Here is a 27,286-nt window from a genome sequence, read left to right as displayed (position 1 = left end):
TATTATCATAGGTAAATTTCAGTAATTCACCAGTATTAGTCGCCCCATCTATCTGGACATTATCCTTATATCCAACTACCTTTACACACTGCTGACTAAATACTTCTGCCTTCTGTAAGTCATCACATATAAACATATAAACTCCCAAGTTCATTAATGATCTCTGGAATATCCTTTCTGGAACCTGTTTCTGTCTTTAAGTATATATACATATTTTTCCACTGCCCCCATAAATTCATATCGTAGCCAATTATGCTTGCCATTATGTTATCCTTAAATGACTTTTTTGCTAAATTTAATTTCCTCGTAAGCTCCTTCAATCTCTCCTTATTCTCACAACCATTCCTAACTCTATTTATTTCTAATATGCACCTCCTCCTTAATGTCTGTATTTCCCAGTTATAATATGATGGGTCCCTACAAATAATAAGCACTTTTAAAGGTACCTACCTGTTTTTCACACTCAAAAATTGCTTTAAACCATCCCATAGGCAGTTTTAATTTACCATTTTCCATTGACCATAATTGCTTTATTAAAAATTTCCCCATGTTTCCAATCAACCCTATTGTTTTGCCTAATACTCCTACTTCTATGACATTCCTTTCTATTACATTCATTATTAACTATGTTAAAGACAGCTTTTTGATCACTTATACCATCTATCACTTCAGTTTCTCTATACAGTTCACCTGGTTTTATCCGCACCATGTCTAAAATATTTCCCCCTATAGTTGGTTCCATCACTTTCTGATTCAATTGTCCTTCACATAATTAACTTATTCACCATTTGTTTGTCACGCTTTCTGTCATTTGCATTCCCTTCCCAGTTAACATTTTTCTTAAGTTCAGATCACCCACTTCAATAACATTACTTTCTGGGTCGTACCCACATAGCTGATTACCTTATCAAATAATTCTACATCAGCATCTGCGCCAGCTTTGCCAGGTCTGTACACCCCAAAATCATGAAGCTGCCTATTATCTTTGAGACTAGTCTTATAGCAAGAATTTCACGCTTCTCATTCATAACTTTTACGTAGCCTACAAATTCTTCTTTCACCAGTATGAATACTCCCCCTCCTATCGTTCCTAGCCTGTCTCTATGTTAAATAGTCCAGTTCCACGAGAAAATTTTGACATCTATATCATCATTTCTCTACTGTGATTAAATGCCTACGACAATATATATCTGATAAATGTATATCCATCAAATTAATTCTTTTCCTTTTTCTTTTTTACAATACTTCTACAGTTTAACAGCAACAATTTTGTCTTCCTTACTTTAATTCATGCTACCTATACTGTCATCACCACTCCCTAGTCCACCCCGTTTCCCTGAATGTACCTCTTTATAACTTTCTAAACAAACTCCCTATCTTATATGTACCACTGCAGTTAAAGTGAAGGCCATCTGAGCATATATCCCTATCTCCTACCCACCCATTAGGATCTACAAATCTCGTTCCCAATTTCCCCACATACCCATCCCATAGTCACACTTAAATCCCCAATCACCCTCCAGTCAGTATCTCTCCTACACAATCCTACTGATAACAATCTCTGCTTCCTTAAACTTCTTCCATGCAGCCGTAACCAGATTCCACGCATCCCCACCTATGTTAGTACCTATTCCTCCTTGCCTTATATTATTGGAACCAACGTGGAAAATGACCATCTTCTCCTCACCCTCCTCCCGCCCTTCTGGTCTGCCCTGGACTTTCATAAACACCTTGAAGAAGAAACAGTATCAGCTCAGCACAGACAGTGAGAGAACAGCTGAACCGATTGACATCGTAAAGCATTCTGATGAAAGCTCTTGGCCTGTAGATTTGCAGTATGTCTTTAAAAGCACAAAAATTTTTGCCATTTATCTTTAAATCATTAAAGAACAATGTAGCACTCTGATTGGCCAAAGCGCTCGCCAGTACTTCAAGGCCATCTGCTAGTCCACTCCGGCCATGTACATCACAGAAATTCTACAGGGCACACACACATGCACCGTCTGGTATGACAGCTCCTCGTCGTGATCTACAAATCTGAGAGTTCATTCGTGTACTCGTGGTTTGTCAAGAGTATTTCACCTTGACTACACAAACATTCATCATCATTTTCTAATTCCAGTTTCCCAGATGTGGTGTACAAGCACTCGTCATTTCTTTCTGTCAGAGTAGAGTTTCTGTTCCTCTACATCTTCCCATTTCACATTTTGGCCTTCTTACAAGTCTTTTCCCTCTCACTTCTTTGCCACAAACATTGACCACCTAATTTACTGTCATGGAAACCCAAAGGACTGCACCTATACTAGATTATGGAAATTAATTACTTAGAGCCGTTACTTACTGTTTATATCAAAACGAAGAATGTCATCATTAGCTATGTTTGTACAATGTTGCAAAAATTGCTGCTGACAGGGATAATTATAAGGATTTTATTATTGACGATTAAAGCAAACCCAGCCAACAGCTGGAAACTGCAGATGATTATTGACGATTAGTCTTACTGCCTTCCCCTCAAAAAACTTATGTGAATATGAAAGTCTTATGTCTCTGGACAGTGATAACACAGGTTATTTTTAAAAATTATTATTTACACACAATTCACCACACTACTAACCACTACAGGAGCATGCAAAAGTGAACACATCCCTCCACATGGGGTTAGAAAATGTGTAAAATAATTTAGTAATATGTTAATAATTATTATCTATACTGGTATATTAAGAAAAGTTTACTAAAAACAGCGTTGTCCAGTCCACCTGGGCGTTATACCAGACCGGAATTCTCTCTGGAATTTCCCACCAGGTGTTAATAGGTCTCTAATTTCAGCCAACTTTGAGTAATCCTAAAATTAAATCACTAAATGACCACTCCAGTAATTGCTGGCAAAGGACTGCCCTAACCCACAATATGTTCTGTACCTAGCAGGTTTCACAGAATTAGAGAGCAACATCTTTATGACATGATATCAGCGAAGCTAAATGATTATAAATGACAGGCATCTATAGGCAAACCAACAATTTCAACCAAACTTGGTACACATATGACTTACTATCTGGAGAAAAATACTATGGGGGTAAGTCACCCTACGGTTGAGTGTTGAGAAGGTGCGATATGAAAAAATTCATTGAAAATGACCAATATTAGTGTCGAATCCATATTTTACGGGATAGCCAAGATGAACAGTGACACTCTGGATGCTGTTTTAGTCTCCTGCATTGGGAATGAAAAGGGGTGAAGGAGAAAATGTCCAAAATGACCGAGATATTGTGTGTGTGTTTTTTTCTCCAGCATAGCTCTCAACCAAACCTGGTACACATATGATATGGAGAAAAATACAGTGGTATAAGATATCCCCACCGGGCGAGTTGGCCGTGCGGTTAGAGGCGCGCAGCTGTGAGCTTGCATTCGGGAGATAGTGGGTTCGAACCCCACTATCGGCAGCCCTGAAGATGGTTTTCCGTGGTTTCCTATTTTCACATCAGGCAAATGCTGGGGCTATACCTTAAGGCCACGGCCGCTTCCTTCCCATTCCTAGGCCCGTCCCATCCCATCGTCACCATAAGACCAATCAGTGTCGGTGCAACAAAAGCAAATAGTGAAAAAATATATCCCCAGCACCCCTACAGTTGGGGGTTGAGAAGGAGTGACATGTAAAAACCATCGAAAAACATTAGTGTTGGATCCATACATTTCAGGATTGCTGAGATGAGTTCAGCCTCCATCAGCATGGAAGTCGGAAGGGTTAAAAAAATGTCAAAAATGACCGAGATTAGTGCTGAATTATTACAAGTAATGAATATCATCTTGATCCGTGGTGGAAATATTATATACATTAGTGTTGAAACCACAATTCTCGTGTTCGCTAGGCTAATTGGCGACGATCCCAATGGCAGTCGGAATTGTCTGAATAGTGCACATCATGTCTATAGCGCGACGCATAAATACATACAATTATCACTCATTTTTATCAATTGTTTGAGAGGACAAGGACAAACTTCCACATCAAACATAATAATCTAAAACACACAGCAATAACTCTAAAACGACAAAATAGTTCTAAAATATCAATCAACCTCACAGTAAAGAAATCTACAAAAATTCACATGACCCAAAATTAACAGGTGCTATATATCCTAAAAATAAACATTCAAGAACACATGGAGCAATTTCATACAAAGATTATTTCACCTATTCATAATGAATGCTGCGGAGCAGCACGGGTCATTTAGTTTTAAATTAGGTCTGAAGTTTAACACAAATGTTTATTATACCAAGTGAGTTGGCCATGCAGTTAGGGGCACGCAGCTGTGAGCTTGCATTCGGAAGACAGTAGTTTTGAACGCCACTGTCGGCAGCCCTGAAGATGGTTTTCCATGGTTTCCCATTTTCACACCAGGCAAATGCTGGGACTGTACCTTAATTAAGGCCACGGCCACTTCCTCCTCACTCCAAGCCTTTTCCCATCCCATCGTCGCCACAAGACCTGTGCCTGTGTGACGTAAAGCAAATTGTAAAAAAAAAAAAAAAAAAAAAAGCAAGAAAAAACAACAATTGTTTATATTGTCCACAGTACAAGATCTAAAGTTTTATGTGGAATATGAACAACATGGATGCAACTCTTCATTTTTTAAAACCCACATACAATGGCCAATTTCCAACTGTGGTTGCATGAGTGAGAAACCAAAGACAAAGTCACATGGCTACCTCTCCTAAGGCTATCGCAAAACCTCACCAAAATACATCGAGCTCTGTAGTAGGAAGTAAGAACATCTTGTGATGCTTCCTAGCACTAGCTACTGTATGTGAAGTCTGGCAGGTGAAACTTGGGAGTGGGGAATTGAACAGGTTGCAGCTTACAACTGCAAATACCGTCAAAGTTAGCACGAGTTGGGGGAGTGCACAGAGAAGAGTTTAATCACCTGCTGATATGAATGATGACACAGTGCAACTAAGTATCATTCGCATGAAGTAAGTTACAGTGAGTCATTGTAGTGTACCTATATCTTCCCTGGAATATACTACACTTCTGATGCTCCAGTACTATTAATGGCAAGTTTATAGACATCCCATACTTCTTATGTTTATCTGAAAATGCATTTAGAGGACAACAGCGCACGTATTTCTAGGCTCTCTGATAGTCGTTCCCAATATAGCAATCAAGTCTGCATCTCTAGGATTACAGTTGGAGATACACATGAAACATGTCAGTATACACTATAAAACCCATCAATCAGTACCTAGTAGGCAACATAAAGATTGGCCTCGATATGGAAACTTTCTCATCAGAAGGAAAAATATAGGCCTACATGAATCGATCATCCCTAGAAAGCAATGGAGAAAAGATACTTTACTCATGATCTCTCAATGGAACTCTCGCAGGAGTTATCAATGACAATGTTGACTATAGGAATGATGTTTTATAATCTAAACATTATCAACTCTATTCTATATCTGGATTCATCCTAAAGTTTTTTTTTTTCATTTTTCCTGTTTTTAACTGGCTTTCTTCTTATCCTAAACTTCCTAAATTAAAATTGCAGATCTGTCAAGATGGTCCCACGGTGAGTGTTGAAGCCTGTCCTCCCGAGGAAGCAGGGAAGCAGAAATTAGCTTATCGGGGGGGGGGGCAACCAAGAAGAAATGAATGTAGAATAACTGGGACTGATGAAAACACCGCCCATCTATTTGAAGATGTGCAGATTGTCCTTGTCCTTTTGTGTTTTTCCTTCCTATTTCCATCCCTTCCCACACTCTCCTGTCACTGTGTTCTTTCAATGTTCCTCATTTATGTTTGTTTGTTTCCATTACGTACAACTCTATTTAAAGATCAACTTTCCACATGGACAAAAGTGACAAACTGAAAATCTTGATGATAAAAATACTAATATGTAACTATTTTTAAACTTTAACACGGTTTCAAATGCACTCTCACGAATTTGATTACGATGATGTGATGATGAATCAATAATCCTTAACCTGACCATCACAATTCACACAAATGCAAACGAGAAATAAAGTACAATTTCCTATAACTCATGTGGTACCGGTACCACACCTGCAAAGAAACGTTCAATAAAAAACACACTCTTTTTACTTAATATTTACTTTTAGAAACTAGCAAAAAAAAACACAAATAAACTATCAGAAAGTCCTTTAACTAGCAGTGGATCATATAATTGGAGCCGGAAAATTCGCCAAATTTAATCATGCTGCAACACAGAAACAACCATTATAAAATTCAACCAACAACCTCCATCAGTTTCCTTTAAGAAATACAAGCAATATTTAAATCTGTCACGAACAAAATAGGCCAAAATATGCATGAAACACAATACCAAGGCAAAGCGTAGAAGGTACAGAAAAATATATATATATATATATATATATATATATCAACTTGACAGGTTATGAACGAAATTACAGCAAAGAAACTTACCGGTTCAGCTGGTAAGCTGTGTCAAACTCAATGCGTCGTCTCAGACTGACAACTGATGATGTAGGCAGCTTGCACGATTGCTTATGAACAACAAAAACTTTTAAGTCATGCTGATTCTGGACATATACGTCACAACAACTTTGCCATGCCGCGACCGTGCTGTGCAGCGCAAGGCGCGCTGGCAGTTACGTAATCGTGAGATTACAGGTATGGTGTAATACTGCATCCCCTTCATTTCATGTGATTATTTTCGAACCTAAATGTAGAGGGAGTACGTAAATGAATTGAATTCCTGTTCAGAAACCCGGAGCCTACTTACAGCAATGATTTGGGAAACAGTTTTATACCTGCTGACTACAGAATTTGATCCTGTAGTGAGTAATGCGATGAGGATATAGGCTTACTAGGGCGCACTGCTTCAATACCTCTATCCGGCTCATTGCCTGATGGGCAGAATGGTTAGCGTAGCGGCCTTCGGTGCAGAGGGTCCTGGGCTCGATTCTCAGTCGAGCTGGGGACTTTAGGCGCGTCTGATTAACTCATCTGGCTCGGAGATTTCGATTGTGTTCGTCTCAATACAGACAACGCATCACACCACACACGGTCACTATCAACCACTAGAGAAACACTAAACCCTCCACATATGGTTGTTATGACAAAGGATTCGCCTCCGTAGTGCCTACAGCAAATAATTTGGAAAAGGCTTCTAAGGGAACCAATCTCTCAGATTAACCCTTTGAGTCCTAGTGTCCATTTTTATGGACATGGATTTTCTATTTGTATACTGGACCGTTGCCTACGCTATAATAGAAGGCCTGGACAAGCCGACATATTTCTGGGCGAACGAAGTAGTTCACGCAATGGCCGCTTGGATCGCGTTTATGTTCTATTGTTCTCATGTGCTGTCTATATCCTTATATTGAAGATTCATACAATAACGCGAAATAATACCTTTTTTTTATCATTGTGTCCGGTGTGGATGAGATTTAAATATATAAAACAACTTAGAACACACTACACTTCATAGAGTTCTTTCATTTTGCACTTGTTTATCACAAAGGAGTAAAGAATATGGAAATAGGTCTAATTGGAAGTACTGACCCGATTTTTCGCTATTTCTATAATTTTAACACTTTTCTGCTCAGAGGCTTGCTCTTGAATTTGTTTAATAGATCATAGTCATTAGTCACTTTCTTTGCATTATTATCAAAAACAGGCCTGAAAAAGTTGTAAGTATAACCAAATACAGTAGAGACAATACACGACACTTACGGATTTCGCCTTGCTAAAATGGGAGACAGTTCGACGGTGGTGCTCGTAGTGACTTGACCTGAACAAATCGCGCTAAATTCAAATATCAATGGAAATGTATATACGGAAATGAACAAATAAATTACGTCTAGAAAGACAGTGGTATTGAGATATTAACTTCGAAGTTGCTAAAGCAATTCTGGATAAATGAATGAAGAATTATTTAAAAGGTTATTATTCAAAGACTGAAATTAGACATATAAACAAGGTGTGAAATGGACTGCTGTGAAATGGCTTGATCTTTCATTTATGCATTACTTTTTTAGCTTTAGCATTCCTGCCTGAACTCTTACGGTTGGATTTGTCTTTTTTCCTCATTTAAAAACAATATATCATCACATTAAGACATTTGTCAATAAAAATATCGGCACATTCCTTACACATATGATGCAATGAATTAACATTTAATAGCTGGACAATTTTCCTCTTAACATGAAGCCTACTAACAGAAAGATAATCTATAAAATCCCGGCTTTAATCTGAGAAGAGGGATAAAAGAAAGAAAAGTTCGAAAATGTTGTCGATAGTGATGCTTTGAGGAATATTTACGTACAATTAGAGTAAAAATGTAACATACCCTTGGCTGTATAGTCGAGGATTTTTAAAGTCGCTGGCCTGGAAATGATCTGAACAGATCTTATAATTCTTATACAAGCCTTACGTCCCTTCTTTCTTGTACACTTTATCCAAATCGCTTCTGTGACATTTCAAAATCCACAGATCACACCTACAACAACACATCGGTATTGAAGGTTAACTGCTGCACTATACAATAAAATATGCGTATTATATTTTAAGCCCGTTAAAACATGGGTCGAGCAGGTCAGAAGATTATGAAGTACTATAAAAATCTCTGTCACTGGAAGAATAGATATGAAAACACAATATTACTTATATGTTCTTGTCACGAAGGAACCTGAAGAACGAGCGCGCATTTTTCTCTACTTCGTAATTACTGCAGCCAAACACAGCACATACCTTTCCCCTCATGTTGAGAGGAGATATCAAGGAATGACACACGCTACTATTTAATTATGTCAACGCACTGAAAACGCATAAATAACACCAAAAACTTCACACAAAAATACACGTGCTCTTATGACAGAATCAGTACCGTTAGGTCTATCCGCTAGAGTGAGCTCCAATAGCTGTCCCTCGATATCTCGCTCAGTGTCGTGTATTGTCTCTACTGTATTTGGTATAACGTATGTGATGTGTGCTTGATCACAGTCGTGGCACTGAAACGTCTCTTTAAACTTTAGAGCGGTAAGGAATTTCAGCTTTCGGACAAGTTTACATTTTCCTAGATATCCTAACGCCCGCGTTGTAAATATTAATACATTTTTAAGAAGAAGAATTTGCATCGGCACTTTGTCGGGGAGGCAGAATTCCCCTCACAATACGTACACCGTAATCTGACTCGAAAAAGTGCAAGCTACATATTCTGGAGTTATCATTAGGAGCCGGAAGAGATTCTTTTCTGCTGCCTTGTCCAGAAATAGCAAGCCTGCATTTCTCCCGTAAATTCGGATCTTTAGGAAAAAGGTTTAAAAAAAATGAAATGGCGTATGGCTTTTAGTGCCGGGAGTGCCCAATGACAAGTTCGGCTCGCCAGATGCAGGTCTTTTGATTTGACGCCCGTAGGCGACCCGCGCGTCGTGATGAGGATGAAATGATAATGAAGACGACACATACACCCAGCCCCAGTGCCAGCGGAATTAACCAATTATGATTAAAATTCCCGACCCTGCCGGGAATCGAACTCGGGACTCCTGTGGCCAAAGGCCAGCACGCTAACCATTTAGCCATGAAGCCGGACGAGGAAAAAGGTGAGAATTAATATTTGTGTATATTTCTTCGCTGTGTCAGATGTGCAGTTAGGCACGCAACAATAAACCATCTTAATAATGTTAATAAAAATAATGTAGTTTGCTGGCTAATACTCACCTTGTATTCATCGTTATCACAAGTTATCAAGGGAGGAACGTGGAACAAGAAATCCAATCAGTTCCTAAAACAGTTGCTAGATGGCGCTAGTGCATCAGTGGAGTCGACACTGGAGTCGAGTGTGTCGGTTCCAGAGGCAGAAGTCTCGACTCTTCGCGACTCCGTTCGCAACCCATCCCTCTCTAAAAGTATTGTGGTGCTGGTCAGTGCAACCTGAACCGATTGGGGAGGGTAAAGAGACGGTGGCTCAGCCCTGCCAGAGTAAAATGTCACGAATTGCCACTGTTGTAGTGATTCATTTAAATCGCGATTATGATGATTGTTCTAATTACATTACATCACTTATTTAAATTTAAGTTTAGTTTCATACCTTTATTATGTTATGGTTTAATCATCTCTTTCGAGTCTCCCTCTGCGACCCTGCTCCTTCAGTGATTCACTTCAGAGTGTAACACAAGTTGCTAGCTCAATATGTCTACCCTCTGTTCGAGATCTTTCTGTCCATGTCATAGTCACGTCGGTGGCAACTTGCCTTGATATTGGCTCTCATTGATGTAACCCTCCGCGGTTATTATTTCTTGTTTTGCAGTGTTGTTTACTCTTTCTATTACCGGTACTTCTCTTTGCGTTTCTATTTTCTTAAGGCTTACACAAGGTTTCCCCCGTTATTTGTGGTATTTCAAGGTGCTCGAGATTCATTGGCACGGGACAAAATTCAGCTATTTGTCTTATTTTGTTTGTGATAACACACTCTCTATCTTTCCTTTATATTAGTAAATTAACTAACCAAAATTAAGTTTATTATTACACATCAGGACTATATTATATTTAGTGGTAAAAGGTGACCTAATGCTTCTGGATATCAAAATTGTAAGAGGATAAGTTCATTCTCCGTTCAAGGAGTATCCGCATGTCCTTCCTCGCGAGCATCCGCTCAAGCTCATGTGTGCACGTGATCAAGAATGAGCGACAAGCGAACATAAAGGCTTGTTATCAGTGAGGAATGTTTGGCAACTTGACCTTCATCTTAGAGTTTAAAACTTTCCAGATGTTAAAATAGCCTTCCACAGTACTTCTCTAGATGAATTTGCTGTTTATTAAGCATATAAAGGGAAATGTTCAGGAGGAACTAACGTATTGCTCAGAGTTGTCAAGGTGGTACGGTACCGGTACCGGTACGCAAGACAAACAACGACGCGTAATTTTGTTTGACTTACATAAGGTTACGACCTCCCACATGAGCAGATAGATTGATAAGGACATGTTTCTAATAAAGTATACCGGTATATCATGACCTTAGCTCGTCTATGTCCTTCGCTTCTAGAAGATAGATTCGGCAAGCACTCCCACAACTTGCGCTACGAATAAAACCATAGATCAATATTAGTTAATGGTTAACGAGTGACTTAATGTTTCAGAACATCCGAAAGTGTAGGAAGAAAAAGTTCACAAAGTACCTTCCGTTTACCAATTCCATTGATGCGAATACTGCAAAAGTGATTAATACATAAGTGGGGATGGGGAACGAAGATTTCGCCATCCTCAGATTCCATTATGTCCTCTCACCTCAACCCCCAGAGATTTCCGACATTCTTCAACTTAATATCTTATTAATACGAGTGTCCGACTCGTTGGCCGAACGGTCAGCGTACTGGCCTTCGGTTCAGAGGGTCCCGGGTTCGATTCCCGGCCGAGCCGGGGATTTTAACCTTAATTGGTTAATTCCAATGGCACGGGGGCTGGGTGTATGTGTTGTCTTCATCATCATTTCATCCTCATCACGACGCGCAGCTCACCGACGGGTGTCAAATAGAAAGACCTGCATCTGGCGAGCCGAACCCTTCCTGGGATATCCCGGCACTAAAAGCCATACGACATTTCATTTCAATACGAGTGATATGTTACTGTGATTTTTTTTTTTTTTACCACGGCAATGTTATAAAAGCAAAGCAAAAAAGCAAGTCACCTCGGTACTGGCCAAGATGGCCTTTGGGGGACGGAACAGGCTTCCACAACGGAATACTCGCTCCGAAATATTTCGCCATCCTGTCGAGGTATTGAATCCACGTCCTGCCGGGTGAAACGAGAACGCCTCTACAGCCTCGGTTAGGCAGTCCCTGTTGCAATGTTGTACTATTGCTCACTTTTGTCAAGTTGTCTCGAAAACTGCTCCAATTAAAATGAAGTGGTAAAACTACTTACTAATAATCTCTCGGTACTTTTCAAATGGCAGCTTCCTGTCAATCTCACGTGCAGCATACCGAAGGGGCACGAAAATTGAGCAAAGCTTAAACGGTTTATGTAAAAGGATCAATTAACATAGGCTTCTTCACCTTATAATTTTACATAGAATAGTTACCTATTCACCTTTTTCGGTATAAATTCGACGATACAAGTTTTTAATGTAATGCCTATGTATAGCGATCCAGTATGGCATGTAGCTTAATCCAAATACCTTTTACCGAGCTCGATAGCTGCAGTCGCTTAAGTACGGCCAGTATCCAGCATTCGGAAGATAGTGGGTTCGAGCCCCACTGTCGGCAGCCCTGAAAGTGGTTTTCCTTGGTTTCCCATTTCCGCACTAGGCAAATGCTGAGGATGTACCGTAACTAAGGCTACGGCGGCTTCCTTCCCATTCTTAGCCTTTTCCTATCCCGTCGTCGCCATAAGAACTATCTGTGTCGATGCGACGTAAAGCAAATTCTAAAAATAAAAATAAAAAAGATTGTCCTGAATGCAAACATTTTAATGGTGGCCGACGGAACAATCTTTCTTTTGTCGGATAGGAGAAATGGAGAAAAGATTATCGTTTCGGCGAGCGATATGGGCAAGAAAGCCTGAAGGAAATGGATAATTTTTTGTCATGAATGGGACGTTTAGGGAATGACCCAAGCAGTTTGTCCAAATGTACACTATACACGCAGATTTCAACAGCAAGAATTATGAAACCCAGTACAGTAGTCAGGCCCTGCCAAGGAACAATGTCTACAACTATCAGCTTTGTCAGTCGCAAGGCTGATGTAAAAGTAAAGGAAATCAGTAGGCCTATAAGTCACGCTGTAAAAATGTTAAGATTGTGCAGACTAACACCCAGTGTGCGGGATTATCACTCCAACAAGTTTGAATGATATTTGTCTTCTTTCACATGCGTGCAAAATTCCACTGACAAGTATATGTGTTTCTTTTCAAAGGGAACAGTTATAATATGCTGTGCAAACGCTTACGTAAATGCCGCTGGTAAGTAATGTTATTTCCGTCGACATACAAAAGCGTTAACCGCGGCACGATACATCCCACTGTCCCACATGTACAAAAGCGCCTGGTTCTTGTACTTTTTAACAAAATACATTTTGACTGCCCGCCTCTGTGGTGTAGTGGTTAGCGTGATTAACTGCCACCCCAGAAGGCCCGGGTTCGATTCACGACTCTGCCACGAAATTTGAAAAGTGATATGAGGGCTGGAACGGGGTCCACTCAGCCTCGGGAGGTCAACTGAGTAGGGGGGAAGGGTGTCGATTCCCACCTCAGCAATCCTCGAAGTGGTTTTCCGTGGTTTCCCACTTCTCTTCCAGTCAAATGCCGGGATGGTACCTAAATTAAGGCCACGGCCGTTTCCGTCCCTCTTCCTTGTCTATCAATTCCAATTTTCCCATCCCCTCACAAGGCCCCTGTTCGGCATAGCAGATGAGGCTATTTGGTCGAGGTGGTCCGTTGTCCGGCATATCCCAAAAGGTTATCATGTCTAAGTAAATTCTTCTTTCGATATATGCATATATGCAATGATGCGTCGAGCTCTTTGGATGAATAATCAGTGTACTGGCCTTCCGTTCAATGGGACCCGGGTTCGATTTCAGGCTGGGTCGGGAATTTTAACTTTGTGTCGTTAATTAATCTACCTCGGGGACTGGGTATTTGCGTTTGTCCTAATATAGATCTTCATTTACATACAACACATCACACTGCAAACCACCACAGAAACACGTGATAAGGAATATATCCCTCTACACAGGGTTGGCGTCGAGAAAGGTAACCGGCCGTAAAGATGGGCTAAATTCGTATGGAATGGAATGGAATGGAATGGCGTATGGCTTTTAGTGCCGGGAGTGTCCGAGGACAAGTTCGGCTCGCCAGGTGCAGGTCTTTTGATTTGACCCCCGTAGGCGACCTGCGTGTCGTGATGATGTTGAAATGATGATGAAGACAACACGTACACCCAGCCCCCGTGCCAGCGAAATTAACCAATGATGGTTAAAATTCCCGACCCTGTCGGGAATCGAACCCGGTACCCCTGTGACTAAAGGCCAGCACGTTAACCATTTAGCCATGAAGCCGGGCGGCTAAATTCATATCAATCACCATCAATCACTCGCCGCTGATCTGCATTTAGGGCAGTCGCCCAGCTGGCAGATTCTCAATCTGTTGTTTACCTAGTCTTTTCTTAAATAATTGCAAAGAATTTGGAAATTTATTGAACATCTCCTTTACGCAGTGCGGACCCAAGGTGATAAGGTCACTACTACTACTACTGCTACTACTAAACGTTTTCATTCCTCCCCTGAAGGGGGAGGCGGGCCTCTTAGACGGTGACGCCGTCTCTCAGGCCTGGAGATTTTTTACGGTGAAGGAGATGTGCGGAGAAGGTGAGGGGGTAGGCGGCCGTGGCCTATACTACGAACTGTCCCGGCATTCGCCTTAGTGCGGGAGAATGGAAAACCACGGAAAACCATTCTCAGAACAGCCGACGGGTGGGACCAGGCGTGAAGTCCGGCACTGTGTCCCAGGCCCGTCTCCCGAATGCAGAGGCGTAGAGCCACGGTAGAGCCGTGGCCAACTTTCCTCTGCTCGGTTGGCCGGTCAGAGTACAGAGCATGTGGGACAACAACCCTATCAATCAATCAATCAATCAATCAATCAATCAATCAATCAATCAATCAATCAATCAATCAATCAATCAATCAATCAATCAATCAATCAATCAATCAATCAATCAATCAATCAATCAATCAATCAATCAATACTGATCTGCATTTAGGGCAGTCGCCCAGGTGGCAGATTCCCTATCTGTTGCTTTCCTAGCCTATTCATAAATGATTTCAAAGAAATTGGAAATTAATTGAACATCTCCCTTGGTAAGTTATTCCAATCCCTAACTCCCCTTCCTATAAATGAATATTTGCCCCAGTTTGTCCTCTTGAATTCCAACTTTATCTTCATATTGTGATCTTTCCTACTTTTATAAACGCCATTCAAACTTATTCGTCTACTAATGTCATTCCACGCCATCTCTCCGCTGACAGCTCGGAACATACCACTTAGTCGAGCAGCTCTTCTTCTTTCTCTCAGTTCTTCCCAACCCAAACATTGCAACATTTTTGTAACGCTACTCTTTTGTCGGAAATCACCCAGAACAAATCGAGCTGCTCTTCTTTGGATTTTTTCCAGTTCTTGAATCAGGTAATCCTGGTGAGGGTCCCATACACTGGAACCATACTCTAGTTGGGGTCTTACCAGAGACTTATATGCACTCTCCTTTACATCCTTACTACAACCCCTAAACACCCTCATAACCATGTGCAGAGATCTGTACCCTTTATTTACAATCTCATTTATGTGATTACCCCAATGAAGATCTTTCCTTATATTAACACCTAGATACTTACAATGATCCCCAAAAGGAACTTTCACCGGGCGAGTTGGCCGTGCGCGTAGAGGCGTGTGGCTGTGAGCTTGCATCCGGGAGATAGTAGGTTCGAATCCCACTATCGGCAGCCCTGAAGATGGTTTTCCGTGGTTTCCCATTTTCACACCAGGCAAATGCTGGGGCTGTACTTTAATTAAGGCCACGGCCGCTTCCTTCCAACTCCTAGGCCTTTCCTATCCCATCGTCGCCATAAGACCTATCTGTGTCGGTGCGACGTAAAGCCCCTAGCAAAAAAAAAAAAAAAAAAAAAAAAAAAAAAAAAGGAACTTTCACCCCATCAACGCAGTAATTAAAAGTGAGAGGACTTTTCCTATTTGTGAAACTCACAACCTGACTTTTAACCCCGTTTACCAACATACCATTGCCTGCTGTCCATCTCACAACATTTTCGAGGTCACGTTGCAGTTGCTCACAATCTTGTAACTTATTTATTACTCTATAGAGAATAACATCATCCGCAAAAAGCCTTACCTCCGATTCCACTCCTTTACTCATATCATTTATATATATAAGAAAACATAAAGGTCCAATAATACTGCCTTGACGAATTCCCCTCTTAATTATTACAGGGTCAGATAAAGCTTTGCCTACTCTAATTTCTCTGAGATCTATTTTCTAGAAATATAGCAACTCATTCAGTCACTCTTTTGTCTAGTCCAATTGCACTCATTTTTGCCAGTAGTCTCCCATGATCCACCCTATCAAATGCTTTAGACAGGTCAATCGCGAGACCTCCAGAATCCAAGATATCTGCTATATCTTGCTGGAATCCTACAAATTGAACTTCAGTGGAGTAACCTTTCCTAAACCCAAAAGACCTTCTATCGAACCAGTTATTAATTTCACAAACATGTCTAATATAATCAGAAAGAATGCCTTCCCAAAGCTTACATACAACGCATGTCAAACTTACTGGCCTGTAATTTTCAGCTTTATGTCTATCACCCTTTCCTTTATACACAGGGGCTACTATAGCAACTCTCCATTCATCTGGTATAGCTCCTCCGACCAAACAATAATCAAATAAGTACTTCAGATATGGTACTATATCCCAACCCATTGTCTTTAGTATATCCCCAGAAATCTGATCAATTCCAGCCGCTTTTCTAGTTTTCAACTTTTGTATCTTATTGTAAATGTCATTGTTATCATACGTAAATTTTATTACTTCTTTGGCCTTAGTCAATCCACTCAACCACTCTGCATCTACCGACCATAAGGTCAGGCAGAAGAAGAAGAGGATATATGCAATGCTGCGCATTTAAACTGTAAGTTTTAAGACGATGTTCCAGAATGTTGACCTGAAATGGGGTTCTTTAACTTGCCAGTCAACCTAGTGACTCGGATCTCTCGCTTAAACCACCATGCACGGCTCAGTTCCGTACATGTTTCTTCTACTTTTGTAATGTGGGCGAGAATGATCGTCGTGACTTGAAACTGAGAAGTAGAGATCCACATATGCAATGCCATGAAACTTCTTCGTGGGCCGGGCTGAGTGGCTCAGACGGTTGAGGCGCTCGCTTTCTGAACCCAACTTGTCAGGCTCGATCCTGGCTCAGTCCGGTGGTATTTTAAGGTGCTCAAATACGTCAGCCTCGTATCGTTATATTTACTGGCACGTAAAAGAACTCCTGCGGGACTAAATTCCGGCACCTCGGCGTCTCCGAAAACCGTACAAGTATTTAGTGGGACGTAAAGCCAATAACATTATCACATATCACTTCTTAGTGGCCTTTCCCCAGTTATCTGGACTCGGGACTTTGAATGGATTAAACCTAGTTTTACGATCTATCACTGCCTTCGTAATGTCCAGGCCGTACTGTACCTCTGATGACGTTACGCTTTGGGGGGGGGACTTGAAGGCGATATGCATACGCTCCGCTTGAATAACACACTCGTTTAAATTACTTAAAGAACTGTTAACACCTTATAAAACCAAAACCTATCATCAAATATTTGTTAATTCTGACATACAATGCATATTCTTCTCCGTAACGTTCTATTTCTCGCGTATATACTTTCGTTTGCGTGAGTACAGCCTAACACTTTGAGATATATTCTTGCGATTTTATCCATTTTCTGGTCAACTGGTACATTCACATCATACAGACTCACAGAAAACATGCAGCCAATTACCATTACTATTTATTACAAATATAAATTATTTCGTCCGCCTCTGTGGTGTAGTGGTTAGTGTGATTAGCTGCCACCCCCGGAGGCCCGGGTTCGATTCCCGGCTCTGCCACGAAATTTGAAAAGTGGTACGAGGGCTGGAACGGGGTCCACTCAGCCTCGGGAGGTCAACTGAGTAGAGGTGGGTTCGATTCCCACCTCAGCCATCCTGGAAGTGGTTTTCCGTGGTTTCCCACTTCTCCTCCAGGCGAATGCTGGGATGGTACCTAACTTAAGGCCACGGCCGCTTCCTTCCCTCTTCCTTGCCTATCCCTTCCAATCTTCCCATCCCTCCACAAGGCCCCTGTTCAGCATAGCAGGTGAGGCCGCCTGGGCGAGGTACTGGTCATACTCCCCAGTTGTATCCCCGACCAAGAGTCTGAAGCTCCAGGACACTGCCCTTGTGGCGGTAGAGGTGGGATCCCTCGCCAAGTCCGAGGGAAAAACCGAACCTGGAGGGTAAACAGATGATGATGATGATGATGATAAATTATTTCTGTACCTCACTGTTTCCACTTCATGAACACTGCAGCTTTCCTGGGCCTCTTACAGGAAGTTACACCATTATGGAGTAGGTCTGCTCTCTTTGAAGCACTTTGTTGAATACACAAGTCGGTGTGAATTTTGGAAAAGTTATTTAAAAACATATTCACCCAAATAAATACATACACTGTCCGGTCAGGTCCTCCAATTTCTTCCCGCAGTCACAAATGACTAGGGAATCTGCCAACTGCATTGGCTCCAAAGCCAAGGATTTTGTGACACATTTAGGATTGTCTGAATTTAGAAATACCATCTTAAATGTACGGTATCTAACACTAACACACAAAATACTTTGTACACCTCAATTCCAAGTTCTATTGACATGTCTGGTGGATACTTTAAGCCCCCTCGATTTAGGAAATTCAGATATCTTACTTCTGGAGGTAATTCATATATAAGATCTGAATCTGTCAGAAGATAAGATTTACATAAATCACACTGCTGTTTGATACTCATTTTTATTATTATTATTATTATTATTATTTTTTTGCTATTTACTTTTCGTCATGCCGACACAGATAGGTCTTACGGCGACGATAGGACAGGGAAGGAAGCGGCCGTGGCCTTAATTAAGGTACAGCCCCAGCATTTGCCTGGCGTGAAAATGGGGAAACCACGGAAAACCATCTTCAGGGCTGCCGACAGTGGGGTTCGAACCCACTGTCTCCCGAATACAAGATACTGGCCGCACTTAAGCGACTGCAGCTATCGAGCTCGGTGATACTCATAAATAAGACTTGCCTTTTCAAATACACCAAATTCAGATAAGCCATAGGTCTGATTACATAAAAATACAGGACCTACCTAATGTTACCCATGTTTATGACATAATAAAAAAAATTTAACTCACCATCTGGACGTGACACTCTTATTTCTCTCAGGATGTCACCGAGCTCGATAGCTGCAGTCGCTTAATTGCGGCCAGTGTCCAGTATTCGGGAGATAGTAGGTTCGAACCCCACTATCGGCAGCGCTGAAGATGGTTTTCCGTGGTTTTCCATTTTCACACCAGGCAAATGCTGGGGCTGTACCTTAATTAAGGCCACGGCCGATTCCTTCCCACTCCTAGCCATCGTCGCCATAAGGCCTATCTGAGTCGGTGCGACGTAAAGCAACTAGCAAAAAAAAAATAGCTCTCAGGATGTGATTTTCAGGAAAGTGCTTGATACACACAACTGTGTTTTGATTAACTACTAAATTATCCCTGGGAATAGCCTTCTTCCATTACTTAACTCGTTCTTCATCAGAAGGAAACACAAATACCGGAGTGTACTCTCCTAGTTTATAATTGGCTTTGCAGCCAGGCACACAGCAACTCTTAGGCATGGTGATTTCCCTCACTGATCGTCTTAATTCAAGTATATACAATTCGTGGTTAATATTAAAACACAGAATGCACAAACTCAATTAATTTTACGCTATAAATATAACTTTACACAAATAAACTACAAAATTAAAACACCGAAGAACGATCTTCTTAACCTATAGCTTCACATAAATACACGCTCACACTAAGTTTTCTTCGCTAATTAACGACTTTCCACTTAATAATGCAGTCGATGACGACTCATTCTCACATATATCTGAGTGAACATGCAGCCATCGTTAAAAGTTTCAATAAAACTGCGAAAATCTATGTTTAACTCTACTAACTCATGTGCTAAACTTCCCCCCTAACGATCAGCTGATTGCTTTCCCGCGCTCGTTACAGTACGGCCTAGACATCACGAAGGCAGTGGATCTATGCTCTTCCTGTCACCAGCCCCATGTGGAGGGATGTATTCACTATTGTGTGTTTCGTCATGTGTGTTCAAACTATAGGAATTAACCAGATAAGATTAGGCCCGGCTGGGAATCGAACCCGGGTCCCTCTTCTCTGAAGAGCAGTAGGCTGATCAACCAGCCAAAGCGCCGGACATTGAATGTCATGGTTATGTTAATTAATTTCGTGTGGCTATTTCTAGCCTTGTAAGGCAGACCCTCCGATGAGGATGGGCGGCATCTGCCATGTGTAGGTAACTGCGTATTAATGTGGTGGAGGATAGTGTTAAGTGTGGTGCGTGAGCTGCAGGGATGTTGGAGACAGCCCAAACATCCAGCCCCCGGGCCACTGGAATTAACCAATGAAGGTTAAAATCCCCGATCCGGGCGGGAATCGAACCCAGGATCCTCTGAACCGAAGGCCAGTACGCTGACCATTCAGCCAACGAGTCGGATATGATTATGTTGAAAGTATTCTTGTATTTATATTAGTTGGCCGTTCACCCTATTTGTAGAGTGGAATATTCCTACAAAAGTAATTTGTAGATATTAAACACAAACTGTTTAACCTTAAAACTAAAGATATATTTTATTTCAAAGAAGTATGGATGACGTTCGATTTGCTTTAATATGTATCACATGCCTGCATTTTGATATCTGACTATAGCTGAGGAAGAAAAATGTATACATTTGCAAATTATGAAAAGAGCTAAGTGCCATATGCCTGAACTTATTAACTGAGCTAACTCCAGTACTCTTGATCAGTTCAGTCTAATGGAGCACTGATTCTGCGGACAAAGACAAAGGTTTTTTTGTTAGCCTTCGGAAGTGGAACGGTATGAAGGCAAGTCATCTAATTCCGTAAATATAATATTTCCCAGTGTAATACCCTCTTTCAAAACACGGCATATTTCCCACCCCAGAAGTTGACTGCAGTTTTCTTTGAACATAACAACACCAGGATTGTCTTTTATCACCCTCAGCCATGATATTAGGGATATCTTCATCTTCGAAGTGTCTACGGTTTTGCTTGCTGCTTTTCCAAAGTCAAGAACATTTCCACCCTTATGTAAAGCATGGAATGGTCCTGATGATCTTCCAGTTATCACCTTCTTTACATCTTCCAGCATCCTTCCACCTCCTTTCAATTAGCGGAAAGTCCCTATCAGATACAGAAGAACTAAGTCCCACCATTAGGAATTTGTGGTCGATTCTTTCAAATAATCCAGTAGCAACAAGGAAAATGTACAAAAACAGGAGCATTTTGTTCTTGATATGACCGCAGCAATTGTCACTCCAAATACAAAGATTTTCTTTATAGGTGAGGCGTTGCTCATTAATAGCACGAATGAGGGAAGCCATTTCATTACCTCCGTGTGAAGATTGGCCTTCGTGCCACAGACACACTGTTGCATCAAATGTATCAGAAATGTGAATGCCGAAGTTATAACATCCTAAATGCCGAGAACTGTACATAGCAGAGTGGGTTAACCAGGGAATTTGGAACACCTTTCGCAAGTCCATAGTGCATGTGTCACTATCAGGTAAACTGCTGCTTTTATTTAAAAGATTAGACGGACTTGCATTAGCACAGGCACTAGTGTTGGTATTATTTACTTCCATCTATATTTATATAAAATAAGAGTTTTGTCTGTACATTGCTCAGAATTTGAAAATAATGGTATTACTGTATCGGTCATGTCCATAGTAACGAGGAAATGCACTTTTTACTTTTCCGTAATGTCTGTCTGTCTGTCTGTCTGTCTGTCTGTCTGTCTGTCTGTCTGTCTGTCTGTCTGTCTGTCTGTCTGTCTGTCTGTCTGTCTGTATGTACACGCATCACGAGAAAACGGCTGAAGACAATTTATTGAAAATCGGTATGCGAAGTCGGGGAATAAGTTGCTACAATTTAGGATATAAATAATTATATTCACGCTGAGTAAAATGGTAGTTTTGGGGAAGGCCTAAAATTTAATTCTCAAATATTTGTTATTAGTAGTCCTATCTTTAAGAAATCGGTATGCAAAGTCGGGGAATAAGTTGCTACAATTTAGGATATAAACAATTGTATTCACGCTGAGAAACATGGTAGTTTAGGGGAAGGCCTATAATTTAATTCTCAAATATTTGTTATTAGTAGTCCTATCTTTAAGAAATCGGTATGCAAAGTCAGGGAATAAGTTGATATAATCTAGGCCATAAATAATTTTATTCACGCCGAGCGAAATGGTAGTTTAGGGGAAGGCCTAAAATTTACTTCTCAAATATTTGTTATTAGAGGTCGTATCGATAAATACTGCATAACTAAAGTTATATACTAATACATTTCCGATCACTTATGCCTTATACATTGTTATCGTACCAGCTAAGATCACAAGGATATTCATTAAATGGATTTTGTTACTAAGTCCATATCAGCACCGAGTCACGAGAAAATGGGTAAACAGAATGTAATGAACATCGGTATGTAAAGTCGGAGAATAAGGACCTACAGTCTACGCTATAAATAATTTTACAAATCACAGAATCGAAAGAAAACTAAATGTGAAGGCCTACAGTGTAGAAAGCTCATAACATTGATCAACAATAAAATTATATTGACCATTGCTTGTTGAAATGTGCTTTATGTCTTCTGTTGCCACTCATCTCCGGTAGATAGGATTACTGCTGATTCCGAGTATATTTTTATTTGCTTTACGTCGCACCGACACACATAGGTCTTATGGCGACGATGGGCTAGGAAAGGGCTAGGAGTGTGAAGGAAGCGGCCTTGGCATTAATTAACGTACATTTCCAGCATTTGCCTGGTGTGAAAGAGAGAAACCACGGAATACCATCTTCAGCGCTGCCGACCGTGGGGTTCAAATCCACTATCTCCCGGATGCAAGCTCACAGCTGAGCACCCCTAACCATACGACCAACTCACCTGGTCGTACAGAGTGTAACAGCCTGCCTGAATATTGACGGGAAGTAGTTTGGGAGATAGATAACTTTGTTTTTTAGCATGCCATTCCTTTGGTTCGTAACTTTTCTGATACTACTGGTACGTAACACACTGGTTCTTCATAGCATTCGAACTATGCAATCTCTACTCTGAGGCACTGATTGGAATGAACAGTGTTCATATTTAACGGGATAATGGCAGGGTAGTGTTCACGGCAGTCTGCGGCCTGGTCATTCCAGCTCTGGAACTTTAGACTGTTAGGTTGGCACCGTAGTACTGTTTGATCGAGTATTTTATTTGATTACATTGCGTTTAATGGCTACATTCCTACTGACTTTTTTGTAATGACCTATGTAGACTTCAGTTAGGAAAACCACAAAGCCAGTCTTTCTGAGAATGCCGTAGCGAGGCACGGGTACATAAGCTAGTATCCATTATTACAAACAGAACGAAGCCGAGATGATGCATGAAGCAACAGAAATAGCACGGTAACATCAAGCGAGAACTTAGTATTAGCATTGCAAGAGGTGCTGGAACATACACCCAGCGCTCTCTTTAGCCACGTGTAAAATTTATTAGGACTGAAGGAGGCACGTAAACTCAGTAGCTGACAATTGGCCTTGGTTAGATGGGTGTAACTAATTTTCTTACATTTTGGCACTTAGCTTCATTAGCCATTCCACTCTACATTTCTTGTCATGGTCGTTAATATGTGCAGGGAGGGACAGAGTATACATATTTAAACGGTTACTTACCCGAAAGATTTTGTGAAGTTAAATTATTTTAAAGTTGTTCATAGTTCTTCGATCGAATGGTCAACGTTGAGGCTTTCGGTCCACAAGGCCCTGGGTTCCGTTCCCGGCCCGGACAAAAGTTTTCACTGCGTATGATTCATTACCTTGTCCTGGGACTTGGGTGTTTGTGTTCGTCTTAATACTCATCACACTACCAACAACACGGAAACACGCAGTAGTGAATACAACCGTCTATATAGGGTGGGAATCCGTCTGTTAAACTGGGTCAAATCCACATAAAGTCAATTGGGAAAAAGGCCAGGAACAGGAAGAATTACTTTAAATTTATGAAACCACTGCATGCAAAATTGTTACATTGTAGTTACAGACATGATATGCATACGTAACGTGTGATAGAACAAAAAATTAAACCACAGTATTTCTCAGAGACACATCTGCCGAAAACAGTTTTTAGTGAAAATTCGGAAGGAGATCTCCCTTCTTCCTTTACATCCGTATCAATCCACTTCCACGTTTTCTTTTCCACTATTTTCCTGGAGTATGAAAAGAAAAGAGAAACAACTTAATTTAACTACCCACGCATTTTATTCTTTCCATCATTCAAAAACAAATTACAATATCATTTTTCATGACTTCAGTGCTGAAAACGTGTAGATCAGTTGCGTTCAAACTTTTCGGTTGGCGTACTCCCAAAATCCAAATGTTTTACCTTCGTACCCCCGAAGTACGACTTTATCTCGCTTATCTCAGAAGTAGCAAATGTTAGTTGCTGAATCCCAAATAATATTAGCTATCATGATCATCGTCGTCATCATCATCATCATCATCATCATCCGCAAATTATCTCGCTTGCTCAGGGTCCTTGCACGCACTGAGGCATGAAAGAGTTGTGGCCGGAGATTTAAGGTCGCATGCCCTTTCTGACACCACGGAATTTTCAACAGAAAATCCCACCTCAGCAACACCAGGAATCGAAGCACGGTCGCCGGGATGGCAGGCAAGCAGCTAAGCCACTGTACCACCCTGTTCGTCAATACTAAAAATGATATATTGTGTATAATCGTCGCTAGGCAAAGGAAACCTCGTAACTCCTTCGGAGTAAAATTTACAGAAGAGCCAAAAACTGAGCGGTGAGCCTGGCCGTTTGATTGCTTAACGATAGCCCAATTATTCGACGATTGGAGTCTTCTGTTCCCCTCTCAGGTAACGCGGCAAGCCTTCACAAGGCAGATGGAGAAACATGGTTTCCTCGTGAATGGAATTACGAGGTTTTAATTGCCTATCAGCGACACACACACGCCAGTATGGTTATGACAATGATGATGATGATGCTTGTTGTTTTAATGTGCCTAACGTCAAAGGTCATCGGCCCCTCGGTATGATTATTAATGCAATAATTACTATTATTCTATGTACATTGCTAATGAAATAAAATTACCGAGCTCGATAGCTGCAGTCGCTTAAGTGCGGCCAGTGTCCAGTATTCGGGAGATAGTGGGTTCGAACCCCACTGTCGACAACCCTGAAGATGGTTTTCCGCGGTTTCTCTTTTTGACACCAGGCCAATGCTGGGGCTGTACCTTAATTAATGTCACTGCCGCTTACTTCCAACTGCTAGGCCTTTCCTGTCCCATCGTCGCCATAAGATCTATCTGTGTCGCTCCGACGTAAAGCAACTTGTAAAAAAAGAAATAAAATTGAAGTGGATGAGTGGATTTCGAAACAAAATTAGAAAAAAGAACAATGCAGTACAAGTTAGCATCTTTACATCGCACCGATACAGGTAGATCTTAGGGCGACGATGGGATAGGAAAGGCCTAGGAGTGGGAAGGAAGCGGCCGTGGCTTAATTGAGGTACAGCCCCAGCATTTGCCTGGTGTGAAACGGGAAACCACGGAAAACCATCTTCAGGGCTGGCGACAGCGGGGTTAGAACCCACTATTTCCCGGATGCAAGCTCACAGCTGCGCGCCCCTAACCGCACGGCCAACTCGCCCAGTAACACATAATTTAGAATGAATAGTTCGGAAAGGGGACTCTATACAGCGGTAGACGAAAACACTAAATAAAACAAGATTGTATTGAAAATGAGCAGGCTCAACTATCTTCTGAACTACTCACTGGAAACAGAAGTTACGATAAAATTGCGTACCCCTTGAGAAGACCCCGCGTATCACTCTTTGACACCATCACTGGTGTAGATGATGCCCTCAGCGTCGGTTTTTTCTACTGCTCTCCTTGCTCTTAATAGAGCTACATCACGCACTCTGGCTTGACCCACAGATGCTCTTCAATAGGAAGGAACCAGTTTTTATCTTGCGGAATGACCTCGCAGAGCTCACAAAAAAAAAAAAAAAAAAAAAAAAAAAAAAAAAAAAAAAAAAAAAAAAAAAAAAGACTGGAATAGTTAGTAGAATATTTAATTTTCACGGCCGCAATCTTGAAACAGACTTTCAGCTTATTAACTCGTGTCCAGTACATGTAGTACATGCCGAAGAGATGTTAAGTACAGAATAAAAATTGCCAACCGGATACCATGGGAACCGAACCCACTAATATGGGAACTGTTTGACCGATTCCACTGGAACTTGGTAGGATGATCAATAGATATCAAAGCATCCACTGCACGCCTGGCTGTCCGTAGCATGTCAAAATGACTGAATCTGAACTGGAATCTGACAGTTCCCTGGTACCACGTGCGTACATGATGTAGTAGAAGTATTAAAAGCTAATACTTCGATATGTTCATACGCTGTACGTGTTCGTAAAACAGGTTTATGGAGCGTGAAGTTCTGTTTGAGTTTTCATAATTTCATTTTCGGTATGAGGTACTTTATGCAACTTTAAAATAGAACTATCAGTATATTTCATCGGTGCATACGCAAGGTCATCTACGCCATCTTCAGGTAACTGTTCCGAGCTAGCCAGTTATTTTTCAGAAATTAATTATAAAACCACCATTGATTTTTCGGCAACATAATTATAACCATTAATTCAATTATAAGTTACTTGATCATCTACACAGGTTATCGAAAAATATCTGGTCTACCTTGTGAAAATCGCATGTGTTGCGATAACCATAGACATTAGTTCAAGAACTGTCGAAAGGAATAATGTCTTTACGGTAGTAGATCGACTGTGGATTTATTGCAGAATCAGCTTAGTAGCTTTTATGCATATCCCGTATATCAGAAGAAACTTGGCAACAAAGTAATGGTAGCTATTCTTGTTGTGGATTTCCTCTCTCATTCGCCAACACCATACTCTCACTTGCAGCTGTGAGAAGAGGAAGGTCGGGTTATGGTAAATTACAACTTCATGTGGCTATTTTTTTTTTTTTTTGCTAGGGGCTTTACGTCGCAGCGACACAGATAGGTCTTATGGCGACGATGGGATAGGAAAGGACAAGGAGTTGGAAGGAAGCGGCCGTGGCCTTAATTAAGGTACAGCCGCAGCATTTGCCTGGTGTGAAAATGGGAAACCACGGAAAACCATTTTCAGGGCTGCCGATAGTGGGATTCGAACCTACTATCTCCCGGATGCAAGCTCACAGCCGCGCGCCTCTACGCGCACGGCCAACTCGCCCGGAGTGGCTATTTCTAGCCAGGTGCAGCCCTTGTAAGGTAGACCTTCCAATATGGTTGGGCGGCATCTGCCATGTGTAGGTAACTACGTACCGGGCGAGTTGGCCGTGCGCGTTGAGGCGCGCGGCTGTGA

The 27,286-nt window shown here is 41.2% G+C and overlaps 1 protein-coding gene across 1 annotated transcript in view; it reads right to left on the bottom strand.

The window, feature by feature from the left end:
• Nucleotides 1–6,585, bottom strand: part of Cbs (Cystathionine beta-synthase) — a 149,061-nt gene extending 142,476 nt beyond the window's left edge. The window contains exon 1 of the mRNA XM_067140996.2: nucleotides 6,437–6,585. The gene's annotated coding sequence lies outside the window, so the exon portion shown is untranslated. The remainder of the gene's footprint in view (nucleotides 1–6,436) is intronic.
• Between the last annotated feature and the right edge of the window lie 20,701 nt (nucleotides 6,586–27,286).

This window comes from Anabrus simplex, chromosome 2 (genome assembly GCF_040414725.1).
Source record: "Anabrus simplex isolate iqAnaSimp1 chromosome 2, ASM4041472v1, whole genome shotgun sequence".
Classification (NCBI taxonomy): Eukaryota; Metazoa; Arthropoda; class Insecta; order Orthoptera; family Tettigoniidae; genus Anabrus; species Anabrus simplex.
This window is presented reverse-complemented; position numbering and strand designations above follow the sequence as displayed.